Source organism: Solanum stenotomum, chromosome 10, assembly GCF_019186545.1.
Source record: "Solanum stenotomum isolate F172 chromosome 10, ASM1918654v1, whole genome shotgun sequence".
Lineage (NCBI taxonomy): Eukaryota > Viridiplantae > Streptophyta > Magnoliopsida > Solanales > Solanaceae > Solanum > Solanum stenotomum.
Window position 1 is genome coordinate 19,833,407 of NC_064291.1, and position 19,570 is coordinate 19,852,976.

Sequence of the window (19,570 nt, forward strand, 5' to 3'; positions counted from 1 at the left end):
ATGCTTGATAGGTTAGCTGGTAAAGGGTGGTATTGTTTCTTAGATGGATACTCTGGGTATAACCACATATCTATTACATGAGAACATCAGGAAAATACCACCTTTACATGTCCTCATGGTACCTTTTCATTCAAACACATGCCATTTGGATTATGTAATGCATCAACAACTTTCTAGAGTTGTATGATGTTCATCTTCTAAGACATGGTATTGGACACTTTGGAAGTGTTCATGGATGATTTTTCTGTGGTAGGTGACACATTTGATAACTATTTGTTGAATATTAGCAGGGCACTACAGAGATGCGAGGACGCTAATTTGGTGCTCATTGGGAGAAATGTAATTTCATGGTTAAGGAAGGTATAGTCTTAGGCCAGAAGGTGTCGTAGAAGGGACAGGAGGTAGACAAAGTGAAGATTAAGGTAATTGAAAAGTTACCTCCACCTATTTGTGTGAAAGGTATTCGAAGTGTTTTAGGGCATTCAAGATTCTATAGGTGATTTATCAAGGATTTCTCAAAATTGCACACCCTTTGTGGAAGATGTTAGAGAAACAAGTGAAATTTACCTTTGATGATGCATGTTCAAAAGCCTTTGAGCGCTTGAAGGAGAAGATGGTATCTACCCCAGTAATCATTAGACCAATTTTGTCGGAACCATTTGAGGTGATGTGTGATGCAAGTGGTACTGCATTGGGAGGTTTTTATAGGGTAGAAGCGCAACCAGATCTTTTACCCGATCTACTATGCCATCAAATCGATAAATGGAGCACTGCGAAACTACACTGTTACTGAGCAGGAACTACTTGATGTATTATATGCATTTTACAAGTTTAGGGCATATTTGCTGGGCACTAGAGTGATAGTTCACATGGCTCATGCAACACTGCGAATCTAATGGCGAACAGAGATGCAAAGCAAAGATTGATCAGCTGTGTGCTTCTGCTTCAAGAATTTGACTTTGAAGTCAAAGATAGATGAGTTTGTGAAAATCAGGTGGCTGATGACCTGTCTAGGTTGGAGGTAGAGAAGAAGGACAAACTCGAGTTAGACATAAATGACTCATTCTCGAATGAGCAGGTATTAGCCTCCACTCTTGATCTCGTTCCTTGGTTTGCTGATTTTGCAAATTTTCTTATCAGCGATTTGATTCCTGAAGGGCTGACATTCCTGCAATGGAAGAAATTTCTACATGATGTGGGTAGATATTTTAGGGATGAACCATATTTATACATGGTGTGTGCTGACAACATCAGACGATTTTCCCTCAAGCAAAGATGCTACAAATCTTAGAAGACTGTCACTTTTCTCAGGTAGGTAGTCATCATATAGGTGCACAGACAACCCAAAAGGTACTCTACAGTGGGTACTACTGGCGTACAATCCTTCAAGACTCAATCGATTTTGTCAAAGGGTGTGATGTGTGCTAGAGGCAAGGATCCATCTCTCGTCAGCATGAAATGCCAATGACACGTATCTTGGAGGAGTTTACTTTATAGGACCATTTGTGAGCTCCTATGGGAAAAAGTATATACTAGTGGCACTGGACTATGTGCACAAATGAGTTGAGGCAATCGCCCTTACTGAAAATGATGGTATAAGTGTTGGTGATTTTCTGAAGAAGAACATATTCTCAATGTTTCATACACATAGAGTGATTATTAGCGATGGAGGCTCACATTTGTGTAGTAAAAAGTTTAGTGTACTTTTGGGTAACTATGGATTTAAATAGCACTAGGTGGCAACACTATATCATCCGCAGACAAGTCACCAAGTTAAGTTATCAACCAGGAGATCAAAGCGATTTTGGCAAAGACAGAGAATGCCAACCGAACAAATTAGGCAAGAAACTTCGATGAAGCTCTATGGGCATATTAGATAGCTTTCAAGACACCTATTGGTATGTCTCCATATCAATTGGTGTTTGGAAAGGCATATCATGTGCCTGTCGAACTGGAGCATAAGGCACTTTAGGCACTAAAGAAATTGAACCTTAGTTGGAGTGAAACAACAAACCTGAGACTAGATAAAATTAATGAGATAGATGAATTACTCTTGAGAGCTTATGAGCGGTCTACACCGTACAAGGAAATGATGAAGTTGTATCATGATAAGAACATTGAGAAATGGACTTTCAGTCTTTGTAACTTATTAGTGCTGCTTTTCAACTCCAGGCTTAATCTTTTTCCTTGCAAACTGAGATCCAAATATTCTGGGCCATTCAAGTTTACTCAGGTATTTCAATCGGGTGCTATTGAGCTTGAAAAAGACAAAAACGAGAGGTTCAAAGCCAATGTTCAGCGAATCAAGTCGTACTTGGGAGTCCTAGAGGAAGTGAAAATAGTGGTGAAATGCAAACTTGATGAAGTTTGAGTAACCAAGTAGCTTCCGTCGCGCCGCGACAGTAAATTGTGAATTGTTTGGGAGGCAACTCGTGATTGTACATGTAATAGGTCAGTTACAATTTAGCATATTTTCAATGTTTTTATAGTGTCACTTGTGTTTGTGTGTGCAAGAATGAATTGGACAAAGAAGTGAGGAGTTGAGTTCAGGATGCCCTTCACGGGTAGCCAAAGAGGCAGTGGTGGTCTTGACGAGAAACTTCACAACACGTCTCAGTCATCAACATCCTAAATGAGACCTACTCGAAAATGCTCCCAAAAGTTTCACGGAATGGTTTATGGTCCGTTAAACCTTAGACGGACCGTTTAGCCTCTCGTGAACCTTAGTTTAGTTTTCTCGCCTAAGTACTTCTCACGATCATGTTCATGGACCATGATGCTCACCACAAGTAGTATCACTGTCCATCTTAGTCATGTCGGCAATAACCCAGTAACCCGACCCGACCTGCGCGAACGTAAATGATTTTAAAAGTTTTGTAAATCTTCTAAAGCGCCAAAGGTCAGGGTTTTCTCTCTTTTATCTCATCCATAACAACTCCTAAGGCTATTAAATGGTTTCTCACCATCCATAACTCTAAAATCGACCAAAGAATAAAAACCCTAAGTCCACGATTATCAAGAATCAACATTGCATCTAAACTGTTGTTTTGAAAGTCGAAAGTTAAGATTTTATTGAAGTAAGTTCTTCTCTGTACTTGATATAAGTCTGATTTTATCTAGAATCTAGTTAGAAATATAAAATTTTGTTTGATTTTGTGTGTTCTTACTTAATGAAGTGTGTGTGGGCTCTAATTGTGATGGGTATGTTACTATTAGCTGCAATTGGTGATTCATTTTGTGGGTATGATAAATTTTTCTAGGGTTAGTGATGGATGATTATCTAAGTGTGAATTTCAGTCCAAATTGTGTGAATGAAGCATGCCCATGTGAGTTTTTGCCGGTAAACTATGTTGAAATTGAGGAATGATTATTGTTTGTATGTGGGTATGATCGTAATAGGTAACCATTACTCTTACGTGCGTAATAGTTAGTGAGTTTTGGTTGATTAATTGCATCCATGTGCGAATATATCTCATAAATTGTGATTATGCATTGATAATTGACGAAATTCCGCATAGTGAATATGTAGGGTGAGATGTAATAGGAAATGTTTCCACGTGTAAGTCCACGAGGGGCTTCACTGAAGGTAAAGGGAGACACGGGCCGTGAAACCAAACGTGGTCCACACTTATTAAAGGCAGGGAAGACTTGGCTATGGTCACGAGGGCCCAAACGGATCGTGGTTTAATCCACAGACCGTGAAGCTCTCCGTGAACCAACACCAATATAGTTCACTACTGAAGGTACTACCTCATGTCCAGGAGGACCATCATGGACCGTGGTACACAACACGACTTGTGGTGACGTTCGTATATAAAATAAATCTGTCTTTTCTTTTTGGTTAAACTAGTTTTTCTATTTTAATATGTGGCCCTTCCCAATGATAGATTGGGTGACAACATTCTTAAGGCAAGGTGTCACATTTTATTTACATAGGGGAAGTTTGAGTAACCGTTAGTTTGTCATTTTACTTGTTTAGATTTTTAATCTGGTTTTGTCTTTCTCAGGTAGTGTGAGACCTCGAAGAAAGGCTGCATAGACACACCCCTCACCAAATCGAAGTGATAATGCGTCCGAGTCTAGTATCTTGGAGGTTCAGGTTAATACTACTATTAAAGATTACTCCTCTAGAACGACTAGATTACATACGACGAGAGCTATTCTTCAACACACATTCCCAGTCTGAAGAGGAAGGTAATGGGTCTGGGACTGGTGAGGAATCTGTTAGTGGTTCTGAAAGTAGTGAGGAATCTGGTAGCGATTTCGGGAGCAGTGAAAAATTTGGTAGCGACTCTCAGGATAATGCAGCAGACCCTAAACCGGCAGGGGGAGCAGAAACAGAAATGGGAGTACAAGATGAAGAAAATTCCAAACAAGAGAATGAGGATGCCATCACCGAGGCTGTGATGATCCCATATGTTCACCAACAAGAAGTTGAACCAGTGGTGAGACAACAACTAATTGAGAGTTTTCATTCTATGTGGATTGTGAACAGGTCGGAGGAATTCTTCAAGAATGGGATAGTGTCCAAGTCAGACGTCTTTAGTGGAAGGCCAGTCATACCTAAACTAGAGTAGTGGTATCTAATGTCTAGACATTTCAATACATCTACAAAATATTTCGAATGCATAAATTTGAATGGATGACAAACTCTCCCGGGAGTTCTCCCATCACATTACCTGCGAATTCTATGCCTCCTATGCAGCTGTACCGATGAATTTTGTTGCTGATACCAAGACTAAAAAAAGGGGGCAGAAAGCGTTGGCTAGCTGATGAATGTTCAACCACACCTAATAAAATACTAGGTGTGGCCGGTCTTAAATCTAGTATAAAACCCAACAATTAAATTGGGGTCAAACCCACTAGGAACGGTACAAGTCCCAATTCACTTACGAAGTTATGAATGAGATCTACTTGGTTATAGGAACATAAATTATCAAAAACATTTAAATAAATCGAAGGGGTTGACAATGAACGTCAAATGGGAAGTTTTATACGTTAACTAATAGCTAAAACAATGACCAAAACTTGGGAATCAACAATGTAAAAAATAATTCTTGAAATGCGATCGATTATAGGCTAATTTCTCTATATGGGTAATTTAAATTTACTAACGATTGCTCAATCTCAGTTGTTAGGCTAGAATAGAGATGCAATAGCTTTTGATCAAACAACTATTACAATTTAGCGAGTTCTCTCGAACCTTGACAAGCTTAACAATATAAACAACCCAAAACCTTAATTCATCTACTCTCTCGAGCAAGATAGGCAGAATCGAGTTTAGGATTCACCTTCTCGAGCTGAACCCATATCAACCTAATAACTACAATCATTAATAAAAAACATTGGTTCTAAAACTCTTTCTCAAGGAAGCCCTGAACTCTAAGTTAGAATTGAATTTCCAACTACAATCCATAGATTAATATACCGCTATCGATTAAACCTACTTAAATTAAGCATTTAAATTAGTAAACAACAACACCCAAAAGCTAATTACGCCAATAATCAAATGATCACACCCCAAAAATTGGGATTTTATCTACACATCATAAAAAGAGAGAAACAATTACCAACAATATTAGCCATGATCTAGGTAATGGTTTCCAAGTCTCTACAATGCTTCAAATTGAATTAATTCAAAATCCCAGTTGCAATTCTTCAAATCGAAGTCTCGAAAGCTTCAATGTCTACACTAGAAAGCTCCAGAGAGCTTAATTTACATTCTACAATGCTTTGATTAGAAGATTGATACATTTCCTTCCTTTCAAATTTTAATTTATACTTTCTCAATTTTTGACCTTCGGGACCATTAGGAGAAGTATGTCGCACCACGCCAACCAGGTTGGCGATCTGCCCTTTGCTCCAGTTCATCGCCAGTTTGCCTTAACTAATAGTCCTTAGGGTTCTGTGACTTTATGCAGTCGAAGCCAATGTCTTCGAGTCGCTCAGTGTTCCACCGACAGTCTATTTCTATCGCCAAGTAGGAGCTAAGTCATCCGAGCGCGCGGTCAGCCTTAAGGTAGGCTATGGCTTCCTTTCTTTTAGATTGAGCTTAATTGTGTAAAAGTATGTCAATTTGAGAGAATTGGGGGTGGGTACCAGTTTCCTACCTTACTTTGATTAGATATTTAATGTTAGGATCGATTGGCCATATTTCGGGTATTGTATCATGTTAACCGGTTTAGTAGAGTTGCATGCTTATGTGCTAAATGCTATTGTACTCTTGTATGCTATGTGTTGTATGCTTGTTCATCCTTAACCGTAAGCATGATGTCCTTAGTCTAGGTTAGGCTAGCATTGCATTAGACTTATGATCCGTGTGGGCTGGATAGCCTTAACTTTCTGCCGACGTCGTTTGGATGACTTAGCTCCTTGTAGACTGGAATAGCAGACTTGAGTCTGAGAGTTGGAACTTTAGATTTTGCGTTATCGCTGCTTGCTGCACTTCTGTATCTTCTCGCTCTAGTTCTGACACGTTCTCGAAGGTTTAGTGCATCACTAAAGAGGTGGGATTGAGATAGTATAGGCTTGGAGCCTTTTCTGTGATCTCTTAGAGTGGATGTCGTTCCACGGTGGTTGTTTTGGATTAGATCCTATTGGAGATACCATCAACCCCTGGGTCATTCTTTATAGTTGGGCTGGAAACGTATGTCTGGCTGGGTAGACTCGGTGATATTGGTGATCGCCCCTGGGCCTCTCTTTCTTGTTGGGCTGGGAGTGTGCTGCTGGCTGGTTGTCCCCGGGTCGCACTTTCTAGGTGGGTTGGGAGTGGACTGCATGGTAGGACGACTCGTGATATTTACCTCACTCACGGGTCCCTCTTTCTAGTTGGGCTGGGAGTGGACTGTTTGGTTGGGTGCCCCTTAGGGTCACTCATTCTAGCTTGGCTTGGAGTGCACTACTAGCTGGGTGGAGTCTGATGGATTATCTTGGTTACTTTGGGCTAGGAGCCCGATTTTCTTCTTTCTCAGTAGACTTAGATTTTTGTGTGCCCGTCGGGGTTATGGGGGTCCGTTCAGATTTTATTTGAACTTGCGCACGAGTGTACCTTCTGGGCTTATCGGGGTCAGTTCAGATTTTATTTGAACTTGCGCACGAGTGTACCTACTGGGCTTGTGGGGGTCCGTTCAGATTTTATTTGAACTTGTGCACGAGTGTACTTTCTAGTCTTATGGGGTCTAGTTAGGTTTAGTTTAGTTGTACTTAGTTTGCTTCTGGTATGCTTGTGTGCTTTCTTTTCATATCCGCTTTGACCGCTCTATGTCTAGATTCTATCCTATCTTATTGTTTTTACCCATTTTTGATCAGTCGGCCTATGATTCCTACTGAGAACCTATTATATTGGTACTCATGCTACGCTCTGCATCTATTTCGTGATGCAGGTCCGAGTACCAGTTACCAGCGGTGATTAGTTCAACCCTTCTTTTGCAGCTGTGATTCGGAGACGAGGGCGAGCACTTGGCGTTTTGGCTTTGTTCTGTCTCCTTCTTCTTTTTAGCTAGTCTTGTTGCCTTTGAGAAACACTCTGTTGTGATCTACTTTTGGAACTTGTACTCTTTATTAGATAGCTCTGTACTAGTGACTTCCAGATTCTGGCAGGGATTTCTGTATATATTTATTTTGGGTTGCTTCTGCCTTTTTATTCTTGTTTAGATTATTGTTTTCGCTAGTTTCTGCCCTTTCGCTCATTGCTAGATGTACTGGGATACATGTTGGCTTACCTACTGGTAGTGTATAGTAGGTTCCATTATGACTCGAGAAATTGGGTTATGACAAGTTGGTGGCACTCTGGAACTTTAGGCGAGCTAAAGAGCTACTTGGCGGTTCGCCTTGTGGTCTTGGCGATTGCCTTCCTTCAACTTCTTCAGGTTTTTTTGTTCATTTTTGCCCAATAATGTCCTTTCTTTGCTCCTTTAGACTTTATTGCTGCAAATGAACACTTTACCATTAATTTAGCGCATAGATTATGCATTTGAGGACACTTAAACTATGAAAACAAAGTCCTAAATGAGTCGAAATCTCAGACTCATCAACACCCCTAACTTAAACTTTTGCTTGTCCTCAAGTAAAACTCAAGATCAATTAGTTCAACAGACAATGCTTCTCAAGACTCAACACAAATGCACACAAGCGGTTCAATCTACACATACATTGTTCAATTGTGCACTCTAATTTTCAAATTGTGACTCACCATTATCAAGTACACTCAAGCTGACAATGCGAGTTCAAATGCGAGTTTAAGTTTAACAAAAGCATTCAAATGCCCTCACAGTAAAGATGATTTCACACGCACACAAGATATCTGAGCAATTTAAAGCTAACAAAAACAAATACAACTCTCACACTCAGAGAGATGAACACNCCCCCCCCCCCCCCGCCCCCCACCCATAGGTTTGCCCTTATTTTCCAATCAACATTTGTTTCAGCTCACTCAAGATCAGAAAGGTCTTTTCAAGGCTTGTAACTGGATTGAATGTAAAGGTATGGTTATTTTGGCTTAGTTGCTTTTTCCTTCATGAAGTATGGGCTGAACATCACTTTTCTCCTTCTCTTTCACATTCAAACATGTTCACAATTCTCCCTCCTATTACATTTAAACAAAACTCATTGGATACTGATGAGTCCATGATTTGGACTCTTTTAGGGATTTATTTTGATAGATATAGTGTCATCAAATGCATATTTTGTCTCAATAACTGATGATAATCCTTGAGTTTCAGGTATTTGGAGTTAAAGACTAAGCATGGACACTATTGGGCAGAAAGGAACAAGGCAGCTGAAAAGAACGAACAAAAGACGGCCTGAGGATCTCCTAAATCATTAGGCGAGTCACTGAATAGCTATGGTTTTGCCTAATGTTCCAGGGTGCCAAGCTCTAAGGGAGAAAATTGAGTCGGGAAGATAAATGAGCAGTCAGTGAGTCACCAAATGATTCCGCGATGCAGTACTCCATCGTCCAATGTTACAGAACTTGAATATGCTGATGGCCAATGTAGAAAGGCAATGAACCCGACCAAAAGGTGGATCGATGATCCCGATTAACTACGCCGAGTGGTCCTTCGCAACATACTTTTTGACAACTATAAATACTTGTTTAAATTTTTAGCTTAGTATGAGATTTTGTATGCAATCAGTAACGAATTTTAGAATATCAAACATTATTTTCAGTTTTTAGAACTTAGAAATTTGGAGACTTTGTTCCTTAGCTTTGAAGATTTGAAGATTTCGATTTCTAAGCAATTGGAAGTGGGTATTGAAGATTCTTCATCTTAGAGGTGAGTAAAGACTATCTATCATACCCATTTGATGGAAACATTTTTCGATATTAATTTCTATCTCTTTAGTATGTCTAGCTAAAACCCTAATTCTTGGGGTGTGATTATGTGAATATGGGTTGAGTTTACTGCTGGGTATTGATGATAGATAGTTAATTTGTTGTTTAAAGGTTATTTCGTTCAGTAGTTGTGTTTGAATTTAATGGGGTTGTAGTTGCAAATACAATTTTATCTTCTTGTTTTTGACTTGCTCGAGAGAGAGGTTTTAAAACCAAAACTACCGAATCGTTACTCTGTAGTTATTGGGTTATAATGGGTTCAACTCGAGAGAGTGAATCCTAGCCCTCTCCCACACATTCAGCTCGAGAGAGTGAATGGACTAAGGCAAAGGTTGTGCTTCATTGTCGCTTATTGGTGTTCGAGAGAAACCTATTTGATTTGGGGTAAATTGTGCGAGAGAAAATTTACCCCCACTAAAGTCTAGCTTAATTACCAATTTATTGTGTTTTACTATCAATAGCATTTACCCAGTTTTTTATTTTAGCCCATATTTCTATCACATCCCAAGAATCCCGTCTCCGTATTCATATTCTATATTATTTGTTGCTTCTAGTTAATAATTGACTACAAAACCCCCTTTGATAATTGATACTTGTGTCACTCGTTAATTTGATATGTTTTTCTTCGTATAAGTCTTCTGCTATAATTGACTTGAGTGAAGTTGTTGCTTTTCTCTTAATTCTCGATTACAAACTGCGCCCTTGGGACTCGACCCCAACTCACTAGTTTGGTTATATTACTATTGAACAAACGTGGACACTTAGTATTGGATGAAGCGTCTGAATACGTTAAATCAAAATGGTGTCGCTACCGTGGAGTGGTGTTAATTGAGAATTTTTAGTTAAGTTGAATTTTTCTCCTGTTAGTTATGGTTCTACTTACTTAATTTTTAGTTTTGTTTTTGCTTGTTTGTGTATTGTAACAGAAAGATGAGTGTGAATGGTAACTATGGGTATCAAACGGATCACCCCGCATTGAAATTATTGAATCGTAGGGACAACGTCCTAACATTCAAGCAAGTGGGGGGGTGAAACTATCCATGAGATGTGGCTTAGGTTTAAGGCATTACTACAGCAGTACTCGGCTCATGGAATGCCTGAGAAATTGCTGCTACAATGCTTCTATCGGCTTCTTGGTTCCAACAATAGAAGCGTTGTTGATCAACTCTTTACAGGTTGTTTGACACAACAACCATATGAATTTGTAGCCCAACTCCTTGATGGCATGATTAAGATCAACAAGGAGACAAAAAAGGATAAAGAATGGGCCATAATGCTGACTCAACTGGATGTCTTCTCCAAGAGAGTTATGGAATTAGAAGTAGTGTCCATGAAAAAGGACAAGAACTTTCCCCCTCGCGAGCGTAAAAAGGTGAAGAAACAAGAGGGTAGACAAAACGAGGAAGTCGTCTCACTCATTCTACACAAGATTGAAGAAAAAGATAGGGTATTGAATGAGATAAAAGGGACTATTGAAATGTTGAATCAGACGAAAACCTCTCATTCCATGATTATTTAGCTACAGGATGCCCAAAGAAACCAAGTACTGTCGTGTCACTACTCACAGCATAGAGAGGGGTCACCTAGTGACACCATGACCGACCCTGAAAATGAAGTTTAGGTTTTGACTTGCGTCATGCCCCGACATTACATAAGGCGCTTCTTGGGAGGAAACCCAAGGTTTTATCTCTTTAAATTGTTATTTTAGAATAATGGTGTGTTGATTGTGCAGGTTAAAGTGTGGGAAATGTTTGAAAAATGTCGAAGAGGTTGGCGACCCTAACCTAGACTGCTGTTAGACTCAAGACAACTTTAAGGTAGAGTTTGTAAAATGCGGTGAGCCCAAGAAATTATTGGCGATTCGCCAATCAAGTCGGCGATCTCGATCTTGTTCGCCGTTTGGACTCCCACATCAAATGAGGGTCTTGTAAAACTCGGGGAGGTAAGTGACCACTCAGCGTGTTGCCGAGTGGGTCGGCGATCATGACTAATGTCGCCGAATGGGCAAGAACTGGACTGTTTATTAAAGGACAAAGGGTTAAATTTCAAACTCTTTCATTTTCCCTCATTTTTCATGTTTCCAAACTCGCACCTATTTGGTAGTTTTGATATTTCCGAACTCTATAAGTATTTTAGTTGATCAATTGGTGCTTGGAATGGAATACATTGCCATCTAGCTATTCAATCTATTTTTAATCGGTATTTAGGGTTGGTTTTCCGAATTCCGCATTTATTTTTAGTAATTTTACTCTTATGCAAGAAATATTATGTTGTTGATGTATGCTGGTATTCTCTGATAGGATTAGATTGTTTAAATGACTGATTTGAATTAATAATCTTGCCTGTAATGCTTATAGTGTCAATTTCGCATGTTTTTATGCGTTGAAATTGGTTAAATCTTGTGGGGTTGTGCTTGCATGTCATTGGGTTTAGTTGGGTGAAGTTTGAGTAGCTCGTATTCATGCCAAATGATGAAATCTACCTAATGATAGAGCGGGTAACACCTTTATTAAGGGCAAAAGTCGTCAAATGGTCAAATTTAGTGAAATCGGGAGAAGTCTGAGTATCCCGGGGTAATGGGTGCTATGGGTGTAGTCCTAATTTAACTAGTGCATGTTTTGATTTTGTTTTCGGGGGTTGTGGGGTTGAATTTGAGAAGTTGGGTTGAAAGTAGGGGGGCAGGGTCGTTTGACAAGCCGGGTCGAACTCACCGAACCACTCGGCGGTTCACCGAAGTTCCCCATCTCATCGTTAATTTCATGCTTTAATTCATGTTGGGCTCTGTAACTTTCAGGGAGAGGCCTAAGGTCGCCGAAGGGAATTGGCGACTATCCGAAAGATTTCTTGATCGCCTTTTGTCTGCAACCCTAAAACCTTTTTGCACTGTAACTTTCGGCGAGCCGAACCTTGCTCGCCAAAAGGCATTTCCCATCGCAGACTTGCCGTAACTTTTAAGCAAATCCTTTCGACGAGCCCGATCCAGCTTGCCAAAGAGATTCGGCGACTCGTCGACTAGTTTGGTGAGTCTTTCTGCAACTATGGTTCTATAAATTTGATCAAGTTATTTTTAATTTTTTCTTTATGTTTTGCAGGTATGGTGAGGACAAACATAGACAAGCCACCCGGTAAAAGAACACGTGATATCATATTCAACGAAAGGGGATCAAATTCTTCAAGAAGAGGAAGGCAAGAACCTCCACCAGGTGTGTCACAACCCGTGATCACCCCCTATTCGTAACGCGGTGTATTTGTCCCCAAAGGGGTCGCATACAAGCCCTTAGCACATTCTTAACATAAGATAATAGAGAATATCGAAAAATTCAAAACTTTACAATCGATGTCTTATTTCATAAAATCAAGCAGAAGTCTTTACTAGAACATTTGTCTCAAACCATCTATTTAAACTTATGAATAAAAGTCTCTGGGATGCAGCCCCTACAAAATCTAAAAACATAAAGAAATGCCATAAAGGAAATAAAGGGTTCGTCCTTGAAGCTATGAGGACTCACCAATTCCTCATTTCTTCTAAATCCTTGAAACTCTAGCCTCCAAAGCAACTCAAGCCTCTAACCCTAAATTTGGTTAGAATGTAGGCAATATGCGTTAGTACAAAATGTACCAAGTATGAAAGCTAACACAACATCATAAGAGCATCTTAAATGGGTAGTCAACATAAGACATAAGCATAAGAGACAATAACATAGTCATAACATAATCATCATAGTAATAGCATGGTCTCCAACATAAGCATTGTATAAACATAAGTCAACATAAGGTATATTTAATAAGCATAGGAGATACGTCATGCTCATGGCATACACTACAAGAAAAACTGCCTATAAGGAAGGGAAATCTCGTCCCTAAATAGCCATATCTGGTCGCAAATGGCCTATTACGACGGACAAATGTTGGTCACCACTCGTCCAAAAAGTCTTCTTCGCTAAAGGTTAGTTGCGACGGGTTTCTATATATGGTCGTTAAATGTTATTAGAGACGGCAACTAATACGGTCTCTGATGTACTTTTATAGACCGTGAATCCCGTCCCAAATAGGCAATTTTCATTTTTGAAAAGTAGCTATTTGTGACCATTAAACCTTTTTTGCGAAGAGCAACTACCTGGTCCTAAATTACTCTATCGCGACAAGCAAAAACCTTGTCCTAGATTAGTCTTTAGAGACGAGAAATTGCCTTGTCCTAATTTTACCTTTTACAGATGAGTAACTACCTCATCCTCTATTAACATTTAGAGACGAGCAACTACTAATTAGTCCTCTCATTTACCACCAACTGTACATCAACTCCATCTCATAAAATTAATAAATTTCATCAATAAATATAAAATTTCTACTAATAAAAAATTCAATACAAAAATATTTTCTCAACAAAAAACACTTAATCAATTAGAATCCCGAGCTAGATTATGTTATCAAGTTTTAGACAACGTTCTTAGCAAAATAATAACAAGCTTGTGCATCTTCTAAACTTTCATCTTGACTTGTATCTTCAATCTTCAAAAATCTGTAAGAACAATATTTTGCAAAGATCATAAATACCTATTGGCAGATAATAATATCTATGAACTTACACTAGAATCAGTTAAAGTACTCACCGCAAAAGAAGTGTAGAATTCATCAATTCTACAGAAACCTTAAAAAGTTGCAATAACATAAAAAAATTATTAGAGAAGTTCAATTGGATGGATTTTTCATATTGAACTCCCAGAAGCACTCGATTGAAACCGCAACAACAAGAATTAACTAAAAATGCACTTGAAATTACAGATTCTAAATTCCAGTTTTCCATAAACATGTCTACAAAGGTCAATTTGATGTGTTTTGTTCATGACCTTTTCCTCTTCTGCAAAGTTGAGGTCAGGTCTTTGCAATTGCTATTTGAATGTTTCAAGGAGTTTTCACAAGCTTATGAATGTATTGCTATCTTGGAGAAAAGCTCAAAATATTTTTCAGGGGTCAAAGATGGTATCCAAACTATCTCAAAATAGAGGTGTTACAACTGAGAAATTCAATTTAGATATCATTGTAGCGTTATAACCAAGTGCTGGCACATTGCTAGATGCATCGATAGTTGGTTGGGGCAAATACTAATTGCAACTGATGATGGTGAAGTTGCTGAAAATTTTGAGTTGCCAATTTTGGTTGTGGAAATGATGCAAAAGTCGGTAGAAAGACATCAACGAACATCCAATCAACATGAACAAACTTTAGGGACCAAGGAAAATATGAATTCTGAAGATTTGAATAATGGTTTTGTGATTGGTCTAGTTACTTCAGCAAGAGGTGATGACTATATGTAATTCAAAAATAAATCAAGAATAACCAGGTAACTAGGATAAGTGGGAGTAGTTCCTGTCAACCTAAAAAGGAATTTAAATGATAAGTGAAGGCACTAGGACACTCAAAAATTTACTCATACTTGAGAATATTCAGAGGACTTGGGTTGAAGTAGATGTAGTTGTTATCTGGTACTATATTCTGAATATTCTATTATAGGCCATGTGATATTGAATTTATCTCCATAGTATCAAGTTTAATCATGGTAAAAGTTTGCTAAAAAGCATATTGATAATCAACAACTTGCTTGGGCTATGAGCCATGACTACTTGGCCCTGATGGGTGATGGAGGACTTGAGAGATCACACAACTCTTTGGTTGAGAAACACCAATTCTTACTGCCATAAACTATAGAGAAACATCATGGAGTGATAAGACTTTAGCCACAGTGCTACACAAACTAGATGTCGGTAGAATTGATTTTTTTGAATTTTTGGGGTTACAAATGATTGGAGATAACACCTTGACGATCGTTTTCTACAACATATAAAAAGTATCGAGCGAGGGAAATGGTTATAGCGAGTAGATATGTAGGAGACATGATGGACGAGAGCATTGTGATCTGATGCTTAGAAGAGCCTACAAGGTTTAGATGTATACAAATTCCAATTGAAATGATCTACAAGCAGAAGAAAGCATATGCTAGCTAGCACTCATTAAGTGGGAGTCGTATTCATTTACTTATCAACTATTCCAAAGCAAGAAGATAAAAGAACAAACGAAGTTTAATTTCATGCAGCTGTGCAGAGAAGTATGTGAAAATAAATCACGAAGGAGATGTGCAGTAGTGGCAAGAAGTCTAGTTAAATTATGGTTCCTCGATTAAGTAGTTGATGTTTGTTATCTCAAGTGCCAGAAAATACAGAGAAAGAAAACGTGCAACACTGAAAATGTGCAGCAGTTAATTAGTTGTTCCTCTGTTAAGCAACTAGTTTTGTAAAATTACGAATGAAGCAATAACAACAACATACCTGACAACAATGAGGAAAAGTGTATTTATAATAGAGCAAGAATAAAGAACACTTACAATCATGAATTATTTATTCCATGTTTATCAAAAGCAGATTCCTATTTGTTCCAACCGTCTGATTATTGTAAAAGGCTAATTTGTGAAGGGCATTGTGTATTCAGAAGAACTTCCTCATAACATCTCTAGAGATATGTTGCATCAGAACAAGATCATGAATGTTATTCGCAAGACTTTGGAGAAAAACCGTGTTAATCTATTCATTGAAATTGCAGAGAACACAGAGGATTAGAACAAATATTATGAGGCTTTCTCTAAGAACCTCAAGCCGTTGTCAGCATTGGAAACATTTTCTGCACTAAAAAGGTGAAACCGAGGGAACTACAGGAGGAAAAAGATGATTGATATTTGCTTGATTATGAACACTAGCGGAACTACAAGAGGAAAAAAATTTGTTATTCTTACTAATGGTGCTTCCATTGGAGAAGTTTGGTCGATGGATCAACTTCTTGCTAATACAGATAAAGAGGTTATTTTGAGTTATCCCTCTTGTTTGGCTTAATCATATAACAAATCTCCAGTTGATTAATATACTTTCTACGTTCTTCTCATTGGTGCAATAAAATCTAAGTGTGATCTTAGTCTTGATCAGTTCGTTTCAATTTCAGGGAGCTACAGAGTACACATACTTTTCATTCCTTACACTAGCTCACATATTTGATCAATTAATTGAGACATATTGCATATACAGGGGTGCTTCAATGATATTTTTTCAAGGCGTAAGATGTGTATATTCTTTCTATAGTATATTACTTAGTTTCATAAAATACTAACTTGTTGTGCCTTCTATGGCAATTGAAGCAACTAGATGATTGCATATGAATAGAGAAAACGGCCAGATAATGAAGAAGAATATAAAGAGTAATTTGAACAAAACAAACCCGAAAATGAATTAAGAAAGGAACAAAATTCAACGCAAAAGAGGAAGCATACCTGAGAATTGATTAGATGGAAATCAACATACAGAAGAGGGTAGAACTTCATGACATACAACCTAAATTGAATTCATAGCAAATCTTTGTAGCAGTTCAAATAAATAAAGGAATAAGTCGGAAGAACTTATTACCTATCAAATATGTAGCTCATTGCGTAAATTGTTGTCCCGTACTCTTCCTGCAGATATACCCTCCATCCCCTAAAAGGACAGAATCGACATTTAAGATGACAAATTATGGCAGAAGGTCCCTCACCACTTAGAAAATGAATTTAAACATGTCACGAGAGAATGACTAGTGAACTACAAGATGAACTTGGTATCAATAATTTGTAAAACCAACTTATAAAAACAATGTAAAACCAAAGCATACTAGCTCAAGGGTTTCTGAAAATGGGAAGTCAGCTAGTAGCCCCAATGTGTAATAAACAGATCAATTTTGGTTAGTAAAGCATAACAAGCAAACATGTTCTAGATATTTCAACCAATAGACTTTAAAATATTTGATTTGTCCATTTTTCATTAGACTTAGAGACATGTACTAAGCTTCAAGGCAGGACAAGATTTCTTGTTCAAGTGAGTGCTTCATGTTGCACGATACCTTCTTGCAGTTTTAATGACTTAAATTATCTCATCTAACAATCTCTTCATAGATGAGTCGAACATCTATCCTCTATTATTTACGAGAGGGTGACCATCGTCAAATTTAACAAATATGCAATGTCACTAGAACTTGAAGCTACTCAGGTATAGAATGCAACATCACAACATACTTCACACTGCCAACTTGATCACTTTAAAACCAACATGTTCAAATTGGTCCACATTGCCATATGAGATCAACCAACAGAAAAAAGAGATTATTATCCATTTAGCCTGCACTTTTAACTCTGTTTTTTTCATTATTTAGCCTTATTTCACAAAGAAAAAAATAACAAACAAAAACTTCTAAATGATGAATACCTCTTAGCAGCTCGAACAACAAGCCTACCAGTAACACTACTAACTTTGTTAGATTGTGGAGTTTCCTTTCCATCACATGACAGAGGGACCTCCCAACAAAACCATACTCATGAAACTGCAGATACTAGTATATTAAACTAATTCATAACAAAAATAAGATGAAAAGAGTAACTAAATCATATTCAAAATAAAATCTCATCAATAACCAACTTATAAATTACCATAGAAATTAAATCTTTCCACATCAAACATAAAGAAGTTGTATACCTGTTTTTGGAAATATAAATAATTCAAAGTTCAAGCTTCTGCCCTCTCAACTCCAAAACCTAAAATCCACCAAATCAAAGTTCCAGTATATGTATGTGGTTGTATGAGAGCTTTGCAGATGAAATTGGGCTACCGTTAAGGGTCAAAAATTGATGCTCTTACTAAGGGCAAGTTCATTACGGGCAAGACCCAAATCCACTCCAAGACTGAAACCTCATCTCCATGTTGAATCGCGCTTCGTCAAACTGCATTTGGGGGAATTTCCTCGAGCGATACTGCTCTTATTGCTTATTGCCTTAGTTTATAGAGTTAATTGCGAAGATTTCCTGCCGGTCGGCCGAAATGTCACCGGCGGCAAGCTTACCGCAGCTAATTGATGCGCCATTTGAAGATGTTCTGGGACAATATTTTCAAAGACAAATTTAAGTGTTAATTCAAAAAAAAGAGCATGTAAAGATTTCCATGCTCTTTGAGAAAGTGCTGAAGAAAACTGAAAGTATTAGCACAATTTTTTCTCTAGAAAATTGTAATTAGAAGATATGCTACAGAGATTTGTGGTGAAGTCAATTTAGGGCTTTTGTGTATTGAATAATATGAAGTGACTAATTGATTAATTTTTCTCTATTAAAAAAATTGAGGTGTTTTTTTATAAAGAATTTTAATATTTTGCGTAAATTTTTGGCGTCAGATGAATTCTGTGAAGTTTTGAAAATGCACTTTTCCTTATTTCTCACAACTATATTTACATTTTGGGACCAGTTAGAACTTTCTTTAGGGACTAGATTTTAAACCTTCACAATAACATATAGAATTAGGGAAAAGAATATAATCTCGTCCTAATACATGTATTTTCTGAGACTAGATTATTAACTCGTCCCTAAATATTGGTCTTAAATAGCAGTTTTTCTTGTAGTGATAGTATTTACTTAGACTTTCATGGTTACATACTTCAACCTTAAGTCTTTCATATTACAAGAGAACTACTTCACAAGACACCTCCAAGTATACTTGTGCAATCCAAGGATAGTATACCATACTACCATCCAAGCTAAGTACCTCTCTTTGGTCATTCTTGTGCATAGTCCACATTCACATTCAAGACTTAGGTTTTCATGTTAGTTTAACCTTAACCTGTATACATTGTCAACTCTCTAAGCTTCTCTATGCCATAAGGGTACCATACTTCTAAGTAACTTCAAGACACACTTGTGCAATGCATGAAAGGCATCCCATACTACCCTTCACACTAAGCATAGCCTTGAAGTCATCCTAGTCATACTAACCATACTTTGGCCTCATTTTTAGCTCAACTCTCATAACTAAGGGAATCTCTCACCTTTAGTCAACTATAACTTGAAAAGGCAACTCTAGCCTAATCCCAACTAAAGACTTCTCTTTAGTGACCCTAAGTCGTACTTATGCAATGCATGCATATTACCGCATAATACTATGCATGCTAAGTAGTACCTTTAGATCCTCATGCTAACTCTTCTTGGTTTGGAACCTAGTTCCTCTCTTTAACTTTAGAATACTATGAGGTACTCTCTTAGCACATCTTAGTTCATTATTGGGTTGAACCCCATGAGACACTTACTTTAGTATGTCTAAATTCCTTCTTCACATGGACCCTATGAGATACTACCTTAAGCATGTCTAAGTCCACTATTACTCTTGAACACTATGAGGTACTTCA

The 19,570-nt window shown here is 37.9% G+C and overlaps 1 pseudogene; it reads right to left on the reverse strand.

Moving 5' to 3' along the window:
* Positions 1-15,813: 15,813 nt before the first annotated feature.
* LOC125842798 (uncharacterized) lies at positions 15,814-18,262 on the reverse strand (annotated as a pseudogene).
* Between the last annotated feature and the right edge of the window lie 1,308 nt (positions 18,263-19,570).